Source organism: Tamandua tetradactyla, chromosome 12 (assembly GCF_023851605.1).
Source record: "Tamandua tetradactyla isolate mTamTet1 chromosome 12, mTamTet1.pri, whole genome shotgun sequence".
Lineage (NCBI taxonomy): Eukaryota > Metazoa > Chordata > Mammalia > Pilosa > Myrmecophagidae > Tamandua > Tamandua tetradactyla.
Window position 1 is genome coordinate 36,679,736 of NC_135338.1, and position 19,711 is coordinate 36,699,446.

The 19,711-nt window shown below is 37.3% G+C and overlaps 1 protein-coding gene across 1 annotated transcript in view; it reads right to left on the minus strand.

Moving 5' to 3' along the window:
- NOXRED1 (NADP dependent oxidoreductase domain containing 1) overlaps positions 1-19,711 on the minus strand; it is a 51,743-nt gene that overhangs the window by 1,266 nt on the left and 30,766 nt on the right. The gene's annotated exons all lie outside the window — the stretch shown is intronic.

A 19,711-nucleotide genomic window follows, 5' to 3' on the forward strand; every position in this document is an offset into this window, starting at 1 on the left:
GTTTTCACACTTATGTTCATTTTTCTAAGTGTATTTAGAGAGGAATTCATAATTCCAGAATATAATAATTCAGACATTAACATCCCTTTTAGTATATTTTCTAAAACATGGGTCAGGGAGTTAATATGGCAGTTTGAGTCCCCCTGGACCTGGATTTGAGGCCCGGTCCTGCTTCCAGAACGATCCCCTTTTCCCTGACCTCTACCCTTTTCTGTTTCTTGGGTACCACTCTGTACAGGGTTTAAGGCCCTGAGCTGAGTTTGTCTATCGCATATACTCCTGCAAAATAAGTAAGACAATTAATTGGTGTTAAATGAAGTTAAGTAGGCCTGTTTAACTGTCAACTGGTGTAACTTAGTTATAGTAAGTGTTTAAAGCTAGTCTAATTGTTAGTATATTAAGCATTTAATGCTTGTTTAATCGTTAGTAGGTGTGTTTGGTCTAGTCATTAATTGGTGTGATACTTAAATATAATATGGCTTAACTGTCTGTTTAAATTTATTAGTTGGTATGTTCCTGCATTTGTTTTTGCTTTTTTTGCTATTAATTAAAGAAAAAAAAGAAATTAACCCAACATTTAGAAATCATTCCATTCTACATATGCAATCAGTAATTCTTAACATCATCACATAGATGCATGATCATCATTTCTTAGTACATTTGCATCGATTTAGGAAAAGAACTAGCAAAACAACAGAAAAAGATATAGAATGTTAATATAGAGAAAAAAAATAATAATAATAGTAAAAAAAAAAGAAAAAAAAAGACAAACAGACAGACAAAAAAAAAAAACCTATAGCTCAGATGCAGCTTCATTCAGTGTTTCAACATGATTACTTTACAATTAGTTATTATTGTGCTGTCCATTTTTTAGTTTTTGTATCTAGTCCTGTTGCACAGTCTGTATCCCTTCAGCTCCAATTACCTATTATCTTACCCTGTTTCTAACTCCTGCTGGACTCTGTTACCAATGACATATTCCAAGTTTATTCTCTAATGTCGGTTCACATCAGTGGGACCATACAGTATTTGTCCTTTAGTTTTTGGCTAGACTATTTTCCTTGAATTTAGTATGAGAATACATAAGAGATAATGGATATTAGAAATGGAAAAGATCTAACTAATTTGTTTTAAGATATCCTCTTCAGCTGGGTAGGGAAAGAAGTTTATGCAAATGAAAACAGGGGCAATATTAATATTAATCAATAGCAGAATTCAAGTAAAAAAGCATTGACAGAGGATTTTTATATTGTTAAAATGATTGGGAGGAAGGCAAGGATGTCCACTACCACCACTCTTACCCAATATAATATAAAATATAAATATAGTACCAAAAATTCTTCTTGAAATTAAAAATAGGTTAAAATAAAATGGGTTCAGCAATTCCACAGGAGACAAGCTTAGCATATTAAAAAAATCAATCGTATTTCTAAATACTAGCAATGAATAATGTGTACTGAAATTTAAAATATGATACCATTTACAATTGGTAAAAAAAAATACTTAAGTGTAAATCTAACAAAACATGTAAAGGTCTTGTATACTGAAAACTACAAAATGCTGATGAAATAAATTTTTAAAAATCTAAATAAATGAGAGACATACCATGTTCATAGACAGAAGCACCCAATATTATAATAAAGATGTCAGTTCCCCCCAAAATGATCTACATATTTAATGCTAAAATAAAATAGTTATAATACCAAATACTTGCAATGATGTGGAGAAACTGGATCACTGGCACATTACTAATGGAAATGTACAATAAAAATCCACTCTGGATAACGGTTTGGCTGTGTATTAACAAATCAAACACATAACAACCAAATGACTGAGCAATTGCACTCCTAGACATTTATCCAGAGAAACGAATAGTTATGGTCACACAAATACCTGCACATGAATGCTCATAGCAGCTTTACTCATAATAGCCAAACACTGGAAACAACCCAAATGTATTCAACAAGTGAATAATTAAACTGTGGTACATCCATGTCACCGAAAACTAAACAAATTTTAAAAAGGAATGATCTATTGATATAACAACTTGGGTGACACTTCAAGAATTATGCTGAATGAAAAAAGTCAATCCCAAAAGGTTACATATTATAGGATTCCATTTATATAGCATTCTTGAAGTGACAAAATTAGAGAAATAGAGAATAGATTAGTGATTGCCAGGTTAGGGGAAGGAGGCCAACATGAGGGATTCCTGTGGTAATGAGAATGCTCTATGTCTTAACTATATCAATGTTAATATCCTGGTTGTGTAATTGTACTATAGTTTTGCAAGATATTATCATTGGGAGGAACGTGGTAAAGGGTATGTGGAATCTCTGTTATTTCTTGAAACTGTAGTTGAATTTACCATTTTCTCAAAATAAAGTTTATTTAAAAAAGAGAGAATGGGCGGACCACAGTGGCTCAGCAGGCAGAGTTCTCACCTGCCATGCCGGAGCCCCAGGTTCAATTCCCGGTGCCTGCCCATGCAAAAAAAAGCTATGAAAAAGAACTGCAAAATAAGCCAAAAGGAAGAAGGAATTAATTACTGAAGATAAAAGTGGAAATGCTTGAATTAAAAATTAATACCCTAATACTGTTAATACTGTTTCATTAATAAACCTGAGAGCTGATTATTTAAAAGATTAATAAAACAGACAAGCTTCTATCAAATTTAATTAAGAAAAATTTATCTAACATTTAGAAATACAAAATAAGATCTAATCTGATGAGATTTTCTTAAAACTTAAGTACTACTTCATGCCAACATACTCCAAGTCTGAATAAAATGAGATCTCTTTTCTAGGAAATATTATTATACTCTAAAAATAAAGAATAAATAAAGACAAAATTGACTCAAGAAGATACTGCAGAGTGAGGAGCCAAGATGGCCAACTAGGGAGAGGCTGGGCTCACTTTTCTCCCAGAAAAACAACTAGGAGTCAGGGAGAAACTGTCTACAACATATCTGGATCTCTGGAGATGATGGGGATTGGGGGAATGGGTATGATCTACAGCCCCCGGGAAAGTGCAGGATGAAGAGACAGAGATGCTGCGTTGAGAGATCATGAGTAAATCCCCTCAGCCCTGGCTCCTGGGCCCGTCCCCCACTCTTGAGGCAGAAAGCATCTGGTTCTCCAGTCGTTGGCAGGCAGGCAGCTCCAGACTGAAAGGGTCCCCTCTCCCAAGAACAGGGAGGGACATACAGCTTTGTGCCAGCTTTTGGGTACAGGCCTCACAGGGCTATGCCGTTAGCTGGAGTCAGCAGGGAGATTAAGAAGACCTTGCGGTCGGTGGGCTTAGAGGAATAGGTTTCTGAAGAGCACCATCTGCTGGCAGGAGAAGAAAGCGCACCTCCCGGAAAATACCTGAAAGACTTTTAGGTGAAGAAGGCCATATGCTGCTGGGCAGGCCTGGCAAGCGCACCCTGGAGAGTGGAATTAAAAGCTTTTAGCCATGCTTCTACATGCTGGAGTAGCTAGAAGGAAAAATCTGAGGATGGTATAGTAACGCATGACAAAACTGTGGGCTCTGTCCTGTAACCACTTGTGAAAGAGTGCTTTGAAAAACTATTGCTTTTTTCTTTCTTTGCTTTGTATATACATTATACCATACAATAAAAAAAGTTTTAAAAAAAGCTTTTAGGCATGATCTTCTCCCTGAGGCCCTATAGAGCCAGTAATGCACCCTTTTCATGGGTCCCTGGCCCCACCCTGGTTGGGCAATACTTTTGAATCATGTGTGAAAGACTATTAGCACAAATCCAATCAACAAGCAAGCTTTGACAAGATATAGAATTTGACCATCAGGGTAAACTCACCAAGATAATCCAATGCCCAGGCAACAGCAAAAAGATAACTCATACTAAGAAACAGGAAGATATGGCCCAGTCAAAGGAGCAAATCAAAAGTCAGAAGAGATACAGATCGAGAAAAACTAATCAGAGATGTTCAAAAACAAATTCAATGTAATGGCTAAAGAGATAAAGGATATTAAGAAGACATTGGGTAAGAAGACACTTAGAGGATAGTAAGAATTCAATAAAGAAGAATTCGAAAGCACGCAAGGAAAAATAACAGATCTTATGAAAGTCACAATAGATGAAATTAAAAATAGCTGAGAACTCTCACTTCTCTTTTCTTGCCAGAGTGCCTGCATGTCTCTCACATGCATTCTTCATAAACTTTCTACCTGCTTAAAAAAAAGAGAGGATGGAGAGGGAATGGCTCATCTTATAGAATAACTATTTGCCTTATTTTGTGATTTTGTTATTTGGTTCTGGAGTTAATGTAGTAACTTTGGATTTGTCAGCATCTTTGCATCTATTCTCTTTCCATAGATGAGGCAGCCAGAGCAGGAATTTAGAGTACAAGTCATGCATTCCAGTCAACAAATGGAATGGGTATTAAACAGTCTTATGTCAAAACATGAAGGCAAAGAAGTAAGGCAGCAAAAAGGACTCAAAGAGTGAAGATAATGCACTAACACTTATTGCTTTCCCATGGAATGACTTCCTTCTTAAAATATATGTTGAGAAATGCTAAACTAATCCAATGATCATCTTTTAATTTTTAAATGAAGTTTTATTGAGATATATTCACACACCATACAAACCATTCGAAGTATACAATCTTACTGGCTTGCCTACAATCATATTTTAATGACAAGGAAACTGAGAGAAGGTGAGTGTTCTAGTTTGCTAGTTGCTGGAATGCAGCACACCAGAGACGGATTGGCTTTTAATTTTTATTAAATATTTTTATTAAATATTTCGGGGATTTATTTCGTTAGTTCTTCAGAGGAAAGGCAGCTAACTTTCAACTGAGGTTCTTTCTTACGTGGGAAGGCAAAGGGTGATCTCTGCTGGCCTTCTCTCCAGGCCTCTGGGTTCCAACAACTTTCCCTGGGGTGATTTTTTTCTTCATCTCCAAGGGCTGAGCTGTGCTACTTTAAGCTATCTCATTTAAGCACCAGCCAATTAAATCAAACTTCATTCATTGCAGCAGATACACCTCCTAGCTGACTGCAGATGTAATCAGCAACAGATGAGGTTCACACGCCATTGGCTTATGTCCACAGCAGTATACCTAGGCACTTTCACCTGGCCAAGTTGACAACTGAATCTAACTACCACAGTGAGTGACTTGCCATAGCCAACCACGACTTCTCTCCCAGGCCTCCTAGTCTTGCTGCTTCCTGATAACCAACTACCCCATCCATTGGCCTATAGCGAAGATAGCTCTACAATCAGTCTCACCTCTGTTGCTAATGTATCTGAGCTCTGCTGCTTATACACCTTTGGGTGACATCCCCTTGTGACCAACGGGGAATTTGCAAGAAAGATGTGCAGGATTTGAGGTACAGTCTGTGACCAAAGAATACTGCAAAGGTTCCATGCACTAGGGTAACTTTTTAAAACCTACATCCTCCAGACGGGTCTCTGGACCAGATAAGTCCTGAAATGCAGAGGGGCCAGCCTCTCTAGAACATCAACTAATTTTATCCCCCTATTCCATATTATCAGCAGCCCCTTCCAACCTGAAAAAGTTAGAATGGCCATAGCCCAAATATCCTAAAGAGTGGGAGAAAGATCAAAGATGATGATGGAGTTATACCGAGAAGGTAGGGTTTAACAGACGAATATTATTGCTGAATCATTACATTGATATTTCTTTTAGTCTCCAGTATCTTAGAGCAGCTAGAAGTAAAAACCTGAAATTGTGGAACTGTAACCCATACCAAACTCTGAAATCTGTTTTATAATTGTTGTAATGTGCTTTGAAATTTACTGCTTTTTTTGTGTATATGTTATTTTTCACAAAAGAAAAAATATATTTCTTCTAGCCTCCAGTGTTTTGGAGCAGCTAGAAGGAAAAATCTGAAATAGTGGCATGGTAAACCATAACAAACTCTGAAATCTGTTCTGTAACTACTTGTTTTAGTGTACTTTGAAAATCATTGCTTTTTCTTTGTATATATGTCATAGTTAACAATAAAAACCTTTTTTTTTTAAAAAGGCATCCAAATCGAAAAGGAAGTGAAACTTTCACTGTTTGCATAAGACATGATCCTATGTTTAGAAACTCAAAAAAAAAAAAAAGTGTAAGAAAGCTACTAAAGTTAATTAATGTGTTCGGCAAAGTGGCAGGAAACAAGATCAATATACAAAAATTAGTAGTGTTTCTGTACACTAGGAATGAGCTATCCAAGGAAGCAAGCAAGAAAAAAATTCCACTTACAATGGAAACTGAAATAATCAAATCTAGGAATAAACTTAACCAAGGATTTAAAGGAACTGAACACAAGAAACTACAAAACAATGTGGAAAGAAATGTAAAAAAACCCTAAATAAACGGAAAGACATTCTATGTTCATGGATTGAAGGCTAAATGTCATAAAGATGTCAATTCTAGAGCCATGCTGCATCCATCCTGGCCCAGAACAGAGGGACCCCCCAAATCCACAATGCACACTGAGATGGCTGATCCTTGGAAGGAATGCATGGACTATGCAATAACCCTAGCAAGACAAGCTGGAGAGGTGGTTCGAGAAGCTCTAAAAAATGAAATGAATATTCTGATTAAAAGATCTCCAGGGCAAGCCACGGTGGCTCAGCAGGCAGGGTTCTCACTTGTCATTCAGGAGACCCAGGTTCAATTCCCGGTGCCTGCCCATGCAAAAAAGTTCTCCAGGTGATTTGGTAACTGCTACTTAACAAAAAATTGAAAAGAAAATGCCTTTCTCTGCCATTAAGGAAAAGTATCCATCTCACAGTTTCATTGGTGAGGAATCTGTGGCAACTGGGGAGGAGTATCTTAACTGACAACCCCACATGGATCATTGATCCTATTGATGGAACAACTAACTTTGTACATAGATTTCCTTTTGTAGCTGTTTTGATTGGCTTTGTTGTAAATAAAAAGGTGAAATTTGGAGTTGTATTCAGTTGTTTGAGGATAAAATGTATACTGGCTGGAAGAGGAAGGGTGCCTTTGGTAATGGTCAAAAACTACAGGTTTCGGGCAACAGTGGCTCAGTGGCAGAATTCTCACCTGGCATGCTGGAGACCCAGTTCAGTTCCTGGTGCCTGCCCATGTTAAAAAACAAAAACAAAAAGAAACTACAGGTTTCACAACAAGAAGATATCATGAAATCACTTTTGGTGACAGAGTTTGGCTCTTCCAGAACACCAGAGACCATAAGAATTGTTCTTTGGAAAAGCTTCTTTCCATTCCCATTCATGAGATTCGGAGTGTTGGGACAGTAGCTGTGAATATGTGCCTTGTGGCAACTGGAGGAGCACATGCATATTATGAAATAGGAATTCACTGCTAGGATATGGCAGGAGCTAGCATTGTTGTTACTGAAGCTGGTGGAGTGCTAGTAGATGTAACAGGTAGACCATTTGAATTGATGTCATGAAGAATAATTGCCGCAAGTAGTAGCACATTAGCCAAGAGGATAGCCAAAGAAGTTCGGATAGTACCTTTTCAGAGAGATGATGAAGATTAATTACAACAGCCTCACCTATACAATCACATTTGCTTTTCCCCACACTTGATGACATATTGGTGGTGGTACAAAAAATTAGGACACCTGTTTCAGATATGCAGTGTGTTTGGTTTAAATTGTCTTTTATGTTCAGATTAGAAAATCGGAACTTGTTCCATATTACTAAAACTCAGTACATAAAAATAGATGAAATGTTTATTTCATTGTTTTAAAAAGTTTTATGAGTAAGATTTTACTTTGGGGAAAAATATCAAGGCAATACAATATATGAGACAGGTATCACATCAACTGAAATAGTTAGCAAACTCGAGTTTCTAAGTATATATGGTCCCCTCAGATATTGACTTGCTATTTAGATATATAAGCACTCTTAATTAGAAAGTTGAAAATATTTTTTTGGAAATGCTTTTCTCTCTTTAGTCCCAAAAGTCATATTTAATTAAATTTGTAAGGGAATAATGAGAATTTCTATAACAAGGCTTCTCTCTTTACAGAGAACATTAGTTGTTTTATTTATCAGTATACACATAGCTGTCTAGAGTACCTGTCAAGATAAAGATTGAGATGGTATAATGTAGGAATGCCTAGAGTGTATAATAATAGTGACTAAATGTACAAATTTTAAAAATGTTATTGCATGAGAAAGAACAAAGGAATGTCATTACTGCTGAAAACAGATGGTAATTAATATTTTAAAATTTCACCTTATGTGTGAGACTAAAGCAAAAAATGTTTATTTGGTACAAAATTTATATCTTGACTAGTGCATTTCCTGATATAACTTATATAGATAGCTTGATTGAACAACATAAGTACTTGGAATCTTGGGTAGGACATGAGATTTTGTTGGTTTGTCTAGAGTGATGCCCCGATGAATCCCAGAGTGATTCGATCAGTGAGTGGAAAAGTATTTGCAAAGTCCCCTTTGGGGAATGGTGAGAACGGGGGAAAATTCAACTTCTCCAAGTTGAATTCTTGATATTCTCACAAGCAGTGTGGACAACCAAAGCTATAGCCTGAGCCCCCAGTCTTGGGGTTTGTTCATATGAAACTTAACCCCACAAAGGACAGGTCAAGTTTACCTGTCCTTTAAAATTTAGGCCTAAGAGTTATCCCCAAGAGAGCCTCTTTTGTTGCTCAGATATGACCTCTCTCTCCAGCCAACACAACAAGCAGACTCACTATCCTCCCCCGTCTATGTGGGACATGACTCCCAGGGGTGTGGACCTTCCTGGCAATGTGGGACAGAAATCCTGGAATGAGCTGAGACTCAGCCTCAAAGGTTTGAGAAAAACCCTAGAATGACCTGAGACTCAGCATCGGGGGATTGAGAAAACATTCCTGACCGAAAGGGGGAAGAGTGAAATGAGACCAAGTGTCAATGGCTGAGAGATTCCAAACAGAGTCGAGAGGTTATCCTGGAGGTTATTCTTACGCATTGAGGAGATATCACCTTGTTATTCAAGATGTAAGGGAGAGGCTGGAGGGAACTGCCTGAAAATGTAGAACTGTGTTCCAGTAGCCATGTTTCTTGTTGATGATTGAATAATGACATAGCTTTCACAATGTGACTGTGTGATTGTGAAAACCTTGTGTCTGATGCTCCTTTTATCTACCTTGTCAACAGACGAGTAGAAGATATGGAATAAAAATAAATAATAGGGGGAACAAATGTTAAAATAAATTTAGTTTGAAATGCTAGTGATCAATGAAAGCGAGGAGTAAGAGGTATGGTATGTATAATCTTTTTTTCTGTTTTTGTTTTATTTCTTTTTCTGTTGTCTTTTTATTTCTTTTCTGAATTGATGCAAATGTTCTAAGAAATGATGAATATGCAACTATGTGATGATATTGTGAATTACTGATTATATATGTAGAATGGTATGATCATATGTTAATGTTTTTGTTCATTTGTTGATAATTTTTTAAATAAATAAATAAATTCTTTTTAAAAAAGAGTACCTGTCAAACAGCAGGTGCTCCAAATATAGGTGCTGAAAGAATGAGTATTTTAAAGGCAGCAATTCCTTTAAAAAGTTGTGAGATTTGGAAATGCTGTTTAATAATAATCTCACGACAGTTCATAAAAGTCATGAGATTATTATTCTCTATTTTTGCTTTAGTTTTGAAGCAAAACCTATCTAACATTCCTTTTAACACTGTATGTTACATTCCTTTTTACATTTCAGATTACCATGCCACCAGTTATTTCTTATTGTGGATATTTCTGCAATTTATATATTTCCCAAAGCTCTGCATTGCAGTGTTTGTTTGGAATCATTTTAAAGTACCCATGTAAGAGAGAAGGAACTATTTTTAAAGGCACTCTTATCAGGTATCTGATATAGATAAAGCATGTCAGTTTACTAAATCGAATATTTTTGTTTTAAGATGTTTACACTGATTTTTTTTGGGGGGGGGGTGGGGGTGCATGGTCCAGGTATCGAACCCGGGTCTCCCACATGAAAGGCGAGCATTCTACCACCGAACCACCCTACACTGATTTTGTTGTGCATAGGAAACCTAGAACCTGGAAAATATACTGCATTGTTAATATTGAACTATATGTTTTCTTCTCAAACTCCCTATTTAATTTCATTCCAATGGATTTTATCCAGCCTTTAATATTCTTTAAAAGTCTGTGGTTTATCAAACTCAGAAATAAAACTGTACTGATTCATAGATTTTTTTAAAGATTAATTTATTGTTCAGCCTTGTCACTTGACATGTGAACAGACAATTAAGTAGTTTTATTATAGGCTTTTGTGAGCTTTATATTTAGTAAAATAAAAAGTACTCCTACAAAGTTTTCAATGTATTAGGTGTACACAATATTTTATTGTGTACACCTAACACATTAAAGATATATGATACTAAGCTTTGGGTATTATGATTACTGTATATGTACAGTTGATCATGTGTACTTAAAACATCTCATACTGAATTAAACTGACAGATTTTTTTACAATTAAATTTATTTTAATTAAAACTATCATGAATAAATTTTTTTTTAATTTTTTATTAATTAAAAAAAATTACAAGAAACACAAACATTCCCAACACATACACTCAGCAATTCACAATAACATCACATAGTTGCATATTCATCATCATGATCATTTCCCAGAACATTAGCATCAATTCAGAAAAAGAAAGAAAAAGACAACAGAAAAATATAACAAACAGAAAAAAAAAAATTTACAGGCCATACCCCTTACTAATCCCTTTCATTGATCACTAGCATTTCAAACTAAATCTATTTTAACATTTGTTCCCCCTATTATTTATTTTTATTCCATATGTTCCTCTCATCTGTTGACAAGGTAGATAAAAGGAGCATCAGAACAAGGTTTTCACAATCACACAGTCACATTGTGAAAGCTATGTCATTATACAATCATCATCAAGAAACATGGCTACTGAAACACAGCTCTACATTTTCAGGCAGTTCCCTCCAGCCTCTCCATTACATCTTGGATAACAAGGTGATATCTACTTAATGCATAAGAATAACCTCCAGGATAACCTCTTGACTCCGTTTGGAATCTCTCAGCCATTGACACTTTGTCTCATTTCACTCTTCCCCCTTTTGGTCGAGAAGGTTTTCTCAATCCCTTCATGCTGGGTCTCAGCTCATTCTAGAGTTTTTCTCAATCCCTTGATGCTGAATCTCAGCTCATTCTGGGATTTCTGTCCCATGCTGCCAGGAAGATCCACACCCCTGGTAGTCATGTCCCACATGTCTCCCTGTAGACAGGGGGAGGGTGGTGAGTCTGCTTGCTGTGTTGGCTGGAGAGAGAGGCCGCATCTGAGCAACAAAAGAGGTTCTCCTGGAGGTGACCCTTAGGCTTAATTTTAAGTAGGCTTGACCTATCCCCTGTGGGGTTAAGTTTCATATGAACAAACCCCAAGACTGGGGGCCCGGCCCACAGCTTTGGCTGTCCACACTGCTTGCAAGAACATCAAGAACTCAACTTGGGGAAGTTGAGTTTTCCCCCGTTCTCACCATTCCCCAAAGGGGACTTTGCAAATATTTTCCACTCACCGATCAAATCACTCTGGGATTCATCAGGACATCACCTGGACAAACCAACAAAATCTCATGTCCTATACAAAGTTCAATGTACTTAAGGTATTCAATCAACTATCTACAAAGTTATACTAGGAGATGCACTAGTCAAAGTATAGATTTGTACCAAATAAACATTTTTTGCTTCAGTCTCACACATTAGTTGAAATTTTAAAACATTAAGTACCATCTATTTTCAGCACACTGCAGTAATGACATTCTTTTGTTCTTCCTCATGCAAAAACATTTTTTAAATTTGTACATTTAGTCACTGTCATTATACACTCTAGGCATTCCTAGATTATACCATCTCAATCTTTATTATCTATCTTTCTTTGTGATTTCATTTATGCCCAGCCCTCCTCCCTCTATCATTCTCATATGCAGCTTCATTCAGTGTTTTAACATAATTGTATTACACTTAGGTAATATTGTGCTGTCCGTTTCTGAGTTTTTATATTCAGTTCTGTTGCACAGTCTGTATCCCTTCAGCTCCAATTACCCAATATCACCCTATTTCTATCTCCTGATGGTCTCTGTTACCAATGACATATTCCAAGTTTATTCACTAATGTCGGTTCATATCAGTGAGACCATACAGTACTTGTCCTTTAGTTTTTGGCTAGTCTCACTCAGCATAATGTTCTCTAGGTCCATCCATGTTGTTACATACTTCATAAGTTTATTCTGTCTTAGAGCTGCATAATATCCATCGTATGTATATACCACAGTTTGTTTAGCCACTCGTCTGTTGATGGACGTTTTGCATTTTTCCATCTCTTGGTAATTGTTAATAATGCTGCTATAAGCATTGGTGTGTAAATGTCCATTTGTGTCCTTGGCCTCGTGTCCTTTGAGACAGCATATAGATGGGCCCTGTTTTGTAATCCATTCTGCCAGGCTATGGCTTTTGATTGGAGAGTTTAATCCATTAACATTCAGTGTTATTACTGCATGGGTAGTACTTTCTTCTACTATTTTGCCTTCTGGATTTTATATGTCATATCTAATTTTCCTTCTTTTTACCTTTACTCATAGTCTTCCTTTCTACACTCTTCTCCACACCTCTCCCTTCTGTCTTCGCATCTGTCTCTAGTGTTCCCTTTAGTATTTCTTGCAGAGCTGGTCTCTTGGTCACAAATTCTCTCAGTGATTTTTTGTCTGAAAATGTTTTAATTTCTCCCTCATTTTTGAAGGACAGTTTTGCCGGACATAGAATTCTTGGTTGGCAGTTTTTCTCTTTTAATAATTTAAATATATTATCCCACTGTCTTCTCACCTCCATGGTTTCTGCTGAGAGATCTGCGCATAGTCTTATTGGGCTTCCCTTTTATGTGATGGATTGCTTTTCTCTTGCTGCTTTCAAGATCCTCTCTTTCTCTTTGACCTCTGACATTCTGATTAGTAAATGTCTTGGAGTATGTCTATTTGGATCTATTCTCTTTGGGGTACGCTGCACTTCTTGGATCTGTAATTTTAAGTCTTTCATAAGAGTTGGGAAATTTTCAGTGATAATTTCCTCCATTAGTTTTTCTCCTCCTTTTCCCTTCTCTTCTCCTTCTGGGACACCCACAACATGTATATTCGTGCGCTTCATATTGTCTTTCAATTCCCTGAATCCCTGCTCATACTTTTCCATTTTTTTCCCTATAGTTTCTGTTTCTTGTCGGCTTTCAGATGTCCCGTCCTCCAGTTCAGAAATCCTATGTTCTGTCTCTCGAAATCTACCATTGTAGGCTTCCATTGTTTTTTTCATCTCTTCTACTATGTCTTTCATTCCCATAAGTTCTGTGATTTGTTTTTTCAGACTTTCAGTTTCTTCTTTTTGTTCTTTCCTTGCCTTCTTTATATCCTCCCTCAATTCATTGATTTGGTTTTTGATGAGGTTTTCCATGTCTGTTCGTACATTCTGAATTAATTGTTTCAGCTCCTGTATGTCATTTGAATTGTTAGTTTGTTCCTTTGACTGGGCCATATCTTCAATTTTCCTAGTGTGATTTGTTATTTTTTGCTGGCATCTAGGGATTTAATTACCTTAATTAGTTTGTTCTGGAGATTGCTTTCACTTCTTTTATCTAGGCTTTTCTTGCTGGATGAATTTGTTGTTTATCTGTTCTTTGACATTCCATTCAGCTTTATCTGGACCTCTAGCTTAAGTTTTGTTTAACAGAGGATAATTTTTCAGTTCTTGTTTTCTTGTTTCTTGCCCTGCTTGTGTGGTGCCTTCCCCCCCCGCCCCCCGCCACATACACTTAGGAGGGTCTACTTAGATATTATAGACCCCAGCCAGATTTTCCCAGATCAAACTGGCCTCCTATCAGGAGGAAAGAGTCGCCTGCGTCGGTTTTCCCTGAGGGTGAGACCCAGCAGGTTCATGAATAAAATTTTAAACAAAAATTAAAAAATAAAAAAAAGATGTCAATTCTACCAGAATTGATCTACATATTCAATGCAGTACCAATCAAAATTCCAACAGCCTGTTTTACAGAAATGGAAAAGCTAAATATCAAATTTATTTGGAAGAGTAAGGGGTCTCAAATGGCCAAAAAACTCTTGAAAAAGAGAAATGAAGTGGGAAGACTCACATTTCCTAAATTTAAAGCATACTTATAAAGCCACAGTGATCAAAACAACATGTTACTGACATAAAGATAAATATATTGATCAATGGAATCAAATAGAAAGTTCAGAAATAGACCCACATATCTATGATCAATTAATCTTTTGGCAGGCAAGAATTTTCCCTGCTGAGCCACCATGGGCCACCCCAATCAATTTATTTTTGACAAGGCTCCCAAGTACACTGGACTGGAAAAGAACAGTCTCTTCAATAAATGGTGCTAGGTGAACTGGATAGACATATTTAAGAGAGTGAAAGAGGACCCCAGTCTCATCCCCTATAGGAAGATTAACACAAAATATATCAAAGACCTAAAGATAAGAGCCAATACCATAAAAATCCTAAAAGAAAATGTAGGTAAAGATCTTGAAGATATAGTATTAGGTAGTAGTTTCTCATGCTTTACATCAAAAGCACAAACAAAAGAAAAAGTAGATAAATAGGGCCTCCTTAAAATGGAATACTGCTGTACATCAGAGGACTTTGTCAAAAGGGTGAAAAGGTAACTGACTCAATGGGAGAAAATATTTGGAAACCATATATCTGATAATGGTTGATATCCAGAATATATGAAGAAATCCTACAACTCAAAAACAGCCAACCCAATTTATAAATGGGCAAAAGACATGAACAATTTTCTAAAAGAGGAAATACAAATGGTTAAAAAGCACATGAAAAGAAGATTATCTTCACTAGCTGTTAGGGAAATTTAAGTCAAAATCACAATGAGGTATCATTTCACACCTACTAGAATGGCCACTACAAGTATTGGAGAGAATGTGGAGAAATAGGAACACTTATTCAGCTGGTAGGAATGTAAAATGTTGCAGCTGCTATGGAAAATGGTTTGGTGGTTCCTTAGGAGGCTAGTATAGAGTAGCCTTACAATCTGGCAATCCCATTACTCAGCATATATCCAGAAGAACTGAAAGCAGTGATGTAAGCAGACATTTGCACATTATGTGCATAGTGGCATAATCACAATTGTCAAAAGATGGAAACAACCCAAGTATCTATCCACCAATGAATGGATAAACAAAATGTGGTATATACATAGGATGGAATATTATTCAGCAGTAAAAAGGAATGAATTCCTGAAGCCCATAACAACATGGGTGAACCTTGAGGACATTATATTGAGTGAAATAAGCTAGACACAAAAAGACAAATATTGTATGGTCTCACTAATATAAACTAATTATAATATGTAAACTCATAGACGTAAAATCTAGAATTTAGGTTACCAGGAGATATAATGAGGCTAGAGAATTGGGAGCATCTGCTTAATATGTGTAGAATTTTTAATTAGGTTGAATTTAAATGTTTGGAAATGGTTAAAAGTGATGCCAGCACATTATTTGGAGTATAATTAATAGTGCTAAACTGTATGTGAAAGTGGTGGAAAGGGGAAGTTTAGTGTCATGCATGACATCAGAAGGAAAACTAGAGGTTAAAACATGGGACTATAAAACACAGTAGTTCAAGATGTAGTAGATTGTTGTTCAAGATGTAGTAGAGAGGTTGGAGGGAACTGCCTGAAAATGTAGAGCTGTGTTCCAGTAGCCATGTTTCTTGATGATGATTGAAAAATGATATAGCTTTCACAATGTGACTCTGTGATTGTGAAAACCTTGTGTCTGATGCTCCTTTTATCTACCATATCAACAGACGAGTAGAAGATATGGAATAAAAATAAATAATAGGGGGAACAAATGTTAAAATAAATTTAGTTTGAAATGCTAGTGATAAATGAAAGTGAGGGGTAAGGGGTATGGTATGTATAATCTTTTTTTCCTGTTATCGTTTTATTTCTTTTTCTGTTGTCTTTTTATTTCTTTTTCTAAATCGATGCAAATGTTCTAAAAGATGATGAATATGCAACTATGTGATGATATTAAGAATTACTGATTATACATGTAGAATGGAATATGTTTAAGTTTTTGTTTGTTAATTTTTTTAAAGTAATAAATAAAAAAATAGAAAAAAAAACACACAGTGAATCTTGTGGTGGACATTGACTGTGATGAACAGTGTTCCAATTTGGAAGGATTTATATACCCTAGAAAGCCATGTTTTGGTCCTAGTCAGTCTTGTGGGAGCAACCATTTCTCTTGATCCCTATTCAATACAATAGATTGGAAACTTGATTAGGTTATCTCCATGGAGACATGACTCATCCTATAAAAGAAGAAATATTTTGGAGAAAGCTTTGGAATGTCACAGAACCATGAAGCAGAGAGCCCACCAGCCAGCAACTTTTGGAGATGGAGAAGGAAAATGCCTCCTGGGGAGTTAGAGAGGAAACTAGCAGATGACACCGTGTTTGCCATGTGCCTTTCCAGATGAGAGAGAAACCCTGACCATGATTGCAATGTGCCTTTCCACTAGAGAGAGAAACCTTGACCTTCATCAGCCTTCTTGAATCAAGGTATCTTTCCCTCGATACCTTAGATTGGACTTTTCTGTAGACTTGATTTAATTGGGTCATTTCCACAGTCTAAAAACTGTTATCTTGCAACTTTTTAAAAGTCATTCTGTTTCTGATATATTGCATTCCAGCAGCTAGCAAACGAGAACACACAGTAAAACTATAAAATGTTCTTTCATGAAGTAGAACAAATGTATGACGCTATTAGAAGGAGTTAATAATAGAATGGTATATGGGGAAAATTTACCTATTCCAAACTGTGGACAATAGTCAACACTAATATCTTAATATACTTTCATCAAGACTAACAAATGTACCCCACTGTATTAGTTAGGGTTCTCTAGAGAAACAGAATCAACAGGGAACACTTGAAAATATAAAATTTATAAAAATGTCTCTGTGACCGCAGGAACACAGAGTCCAAAATCCACAGGGCAGGCTGTGAAGCCTACAACTCCGATGGAGGGTCTGGATGAACTCCGCAGGAGAGGCTTACCAGCCAAAGCAGGAATGGTACCTGTCTCCTCTGAGTCCTCCTTAAAAGGCTTCCTGTGATTAGATTTAGCATCACTAATTGTAGAAGACACTCCCCTTTGGTTGATTACAAATGGAATTAGCTGTGGATGCAGCTGACGTGATCATGACCTAATCCTATGAAATGTCCTCATTGCAACAGACAGGCCAGAACTTGCCCAATCAGATAAACAGCTACCACAACTTGGCCAAGTTGACACATGTCCCTAACCATGACACCCACCAATAGCAGGGGTCAATCATAGGAGGGGTATAAGGGTATGGGATGTTTTGGGTTTTCTTTTGTATTTATTTTATTATTTTTTTGAGTAATAAAAATATTCTAATGTTGATTGTAATGATGATTGCATAACTATGGTATGATACTGAGAGTTACTGATTGTATACTTTGGATGGACTGTATGGTGTGTGAATATATATCAATAAAATTGCATTAAAAAAAAAAGAGTATTTAGGAGACTATCCTGGGATGAGGAAGGTCTTTTTGAGGATAACCTGAACTCTAGAAGCCATAAAGAAGTGATTCAACTTTGATGATACACATATTAGAATCTTCTGAACAGGCAAAAAAGCATAAGCAAGATGGCAGCATAGGGATATGTGGAGTTTAGTTAGTCCTCTGGAGCAACAAGTAAATAGCCAAGAACCATCTGGAACAACTGTTTGGGGGATATCCATGACTGGACTACGTATTGTACAACAGTCTGGGACAGATGGAAGGACTAAGATCACAGAACAAAATTGTAAGTAAAGCCCCCAAACTGCAGAAGTTGGTGCCCCTCCCACACTGGCATGGCAGGTACTGTTGGAAACATTATACCTGGCAAAACTGTCTTTCAAAAATGAGGGGAATGATGGTGGAGTTATTCAGAGAAGGTAGGGCTTAACAAATGAGTATGATTGCTGAAACATTATATTGATATTTCTTTTAATCTCCAGTATCTTAAAGAAGCTAGAAGTAAAAACCTAAATTTGCAGAGTTGTAACCCATACCGAACTCTGAAATCTGGTCTACAACTAACTGTTGTGATGTATTTGAAATTTATTGCTTTTTTGTATACATTTATTTTTCACACACAAAAAATGAGGAGTTTAAAATATTTTCAGACAAACAGACATTGAGAGAATTTGTAAACAAGACTTGCTCTACAAGAAATATTAAAAGAAGCACTGCAGGCAGTTAGGAAAAGGCCAGAGAGAAAGGTTTGGAGAAAGCATAGAAATGAAGACAGTCAGTAAGGGTAGAGAGGGGGAAGGAAGGAGAGGGAGAAGGAGAGGGGGAGGGAGAGGGAGGGAAGGAGGGAGGGAGGGAGAGAGAGAAAGAGAATGAATAAGATATGACATAAAAAATCCAAAAGACAAAATGGTAGAAGGTACTGCCTTTAAAGTAATAGTATTTAATGTTAATGGATTAAACTCTCCAATCAAAAGATACAGACTGGCAGAATGCATTAAAAACAGGACCCATCGGAGACTTCCGGGCAAGATGGCGGCTTAACAATGTGTGCATTTTAGTTTGTCCTCCAGAACTACTAAATAACCAGACACAGTACAGAACAGCTCCTGGGGCCATGTCAGTGACCGGACACATAGCATACCCCAATCTGGACCAGCTGGACCAGCTGCAAGCACCCCCAGAACTGTAAGTTCCCCAAGCCACGGTGGCCAGTGCCCCTCCTCCACAGGCTGCTTACCAGAGGGGAAAGGAAAGAGACTTTACCAGCAGCAGGGGCTGAGCCCAAACAAATGCCAATTGTGGAATTAATTAACAAATTCTGACTACTAAAAATAGGCCCCCAGCTCAGGTGAACCTGGTCAAAGCAGAGGTCGCTCATTTTTGCCCCGGTGCCAAGGGGGCAGGGCTGATGGAAAAAGGGGGGAAAAAAAGAAGGAAACAGAGGTTTTTGTGGCTGTGTTTCTACAAAGCCTTGACTGCCTTTGGATACAGTGGCAGGGCTTCTCAGGCTGCAACTGCCCTAGGCGTAGGCAGAAACAAACTCGTTTGAGGGCTTGTCTGGAGGCTGTGCCTTCCCCAGGGGAGGGGTGAAGCCCAACTCAGGTGGAATACCTCCCTCAAGGAATTCAGACCCCAGGCTTGGTAATTTGAAGCCATTAAAACCAGCCTACAACCTCTCCTCTGTCTCCACCACACCCCCAGCAGGGAGAGTCTGCCAAAGTTAAAGGTACCGCATCATCTTATGCTGGTGGGACCTGCAGGCAGGCAAGCACCACATACTGGGCAGGATAAGAAAAACAGAGTACAGAGACTTCACAGGAAAGTCTTTCAACCTGCTGGGTTTCACCCTCAGGGAAAACTGATACAGGTGACTCTTTCCTCCTGATAGGAGGCCAGTTTGGTCTGGGAAAACCCGGCTGCAGTCTATAATACCTAAGCAGACTCTCCTAAGTGTGTGTGGGAGAAAAGGCACCATACAAGCAGGGCAAGAAACAAGAAAACAAGAACTGAAAAATTCTCCTCTGTTAAACAAAACTTAAGCTAAAGGTCCAGATAAAGCTGAATGGAATGTCAAAGAACAGATAGACAACA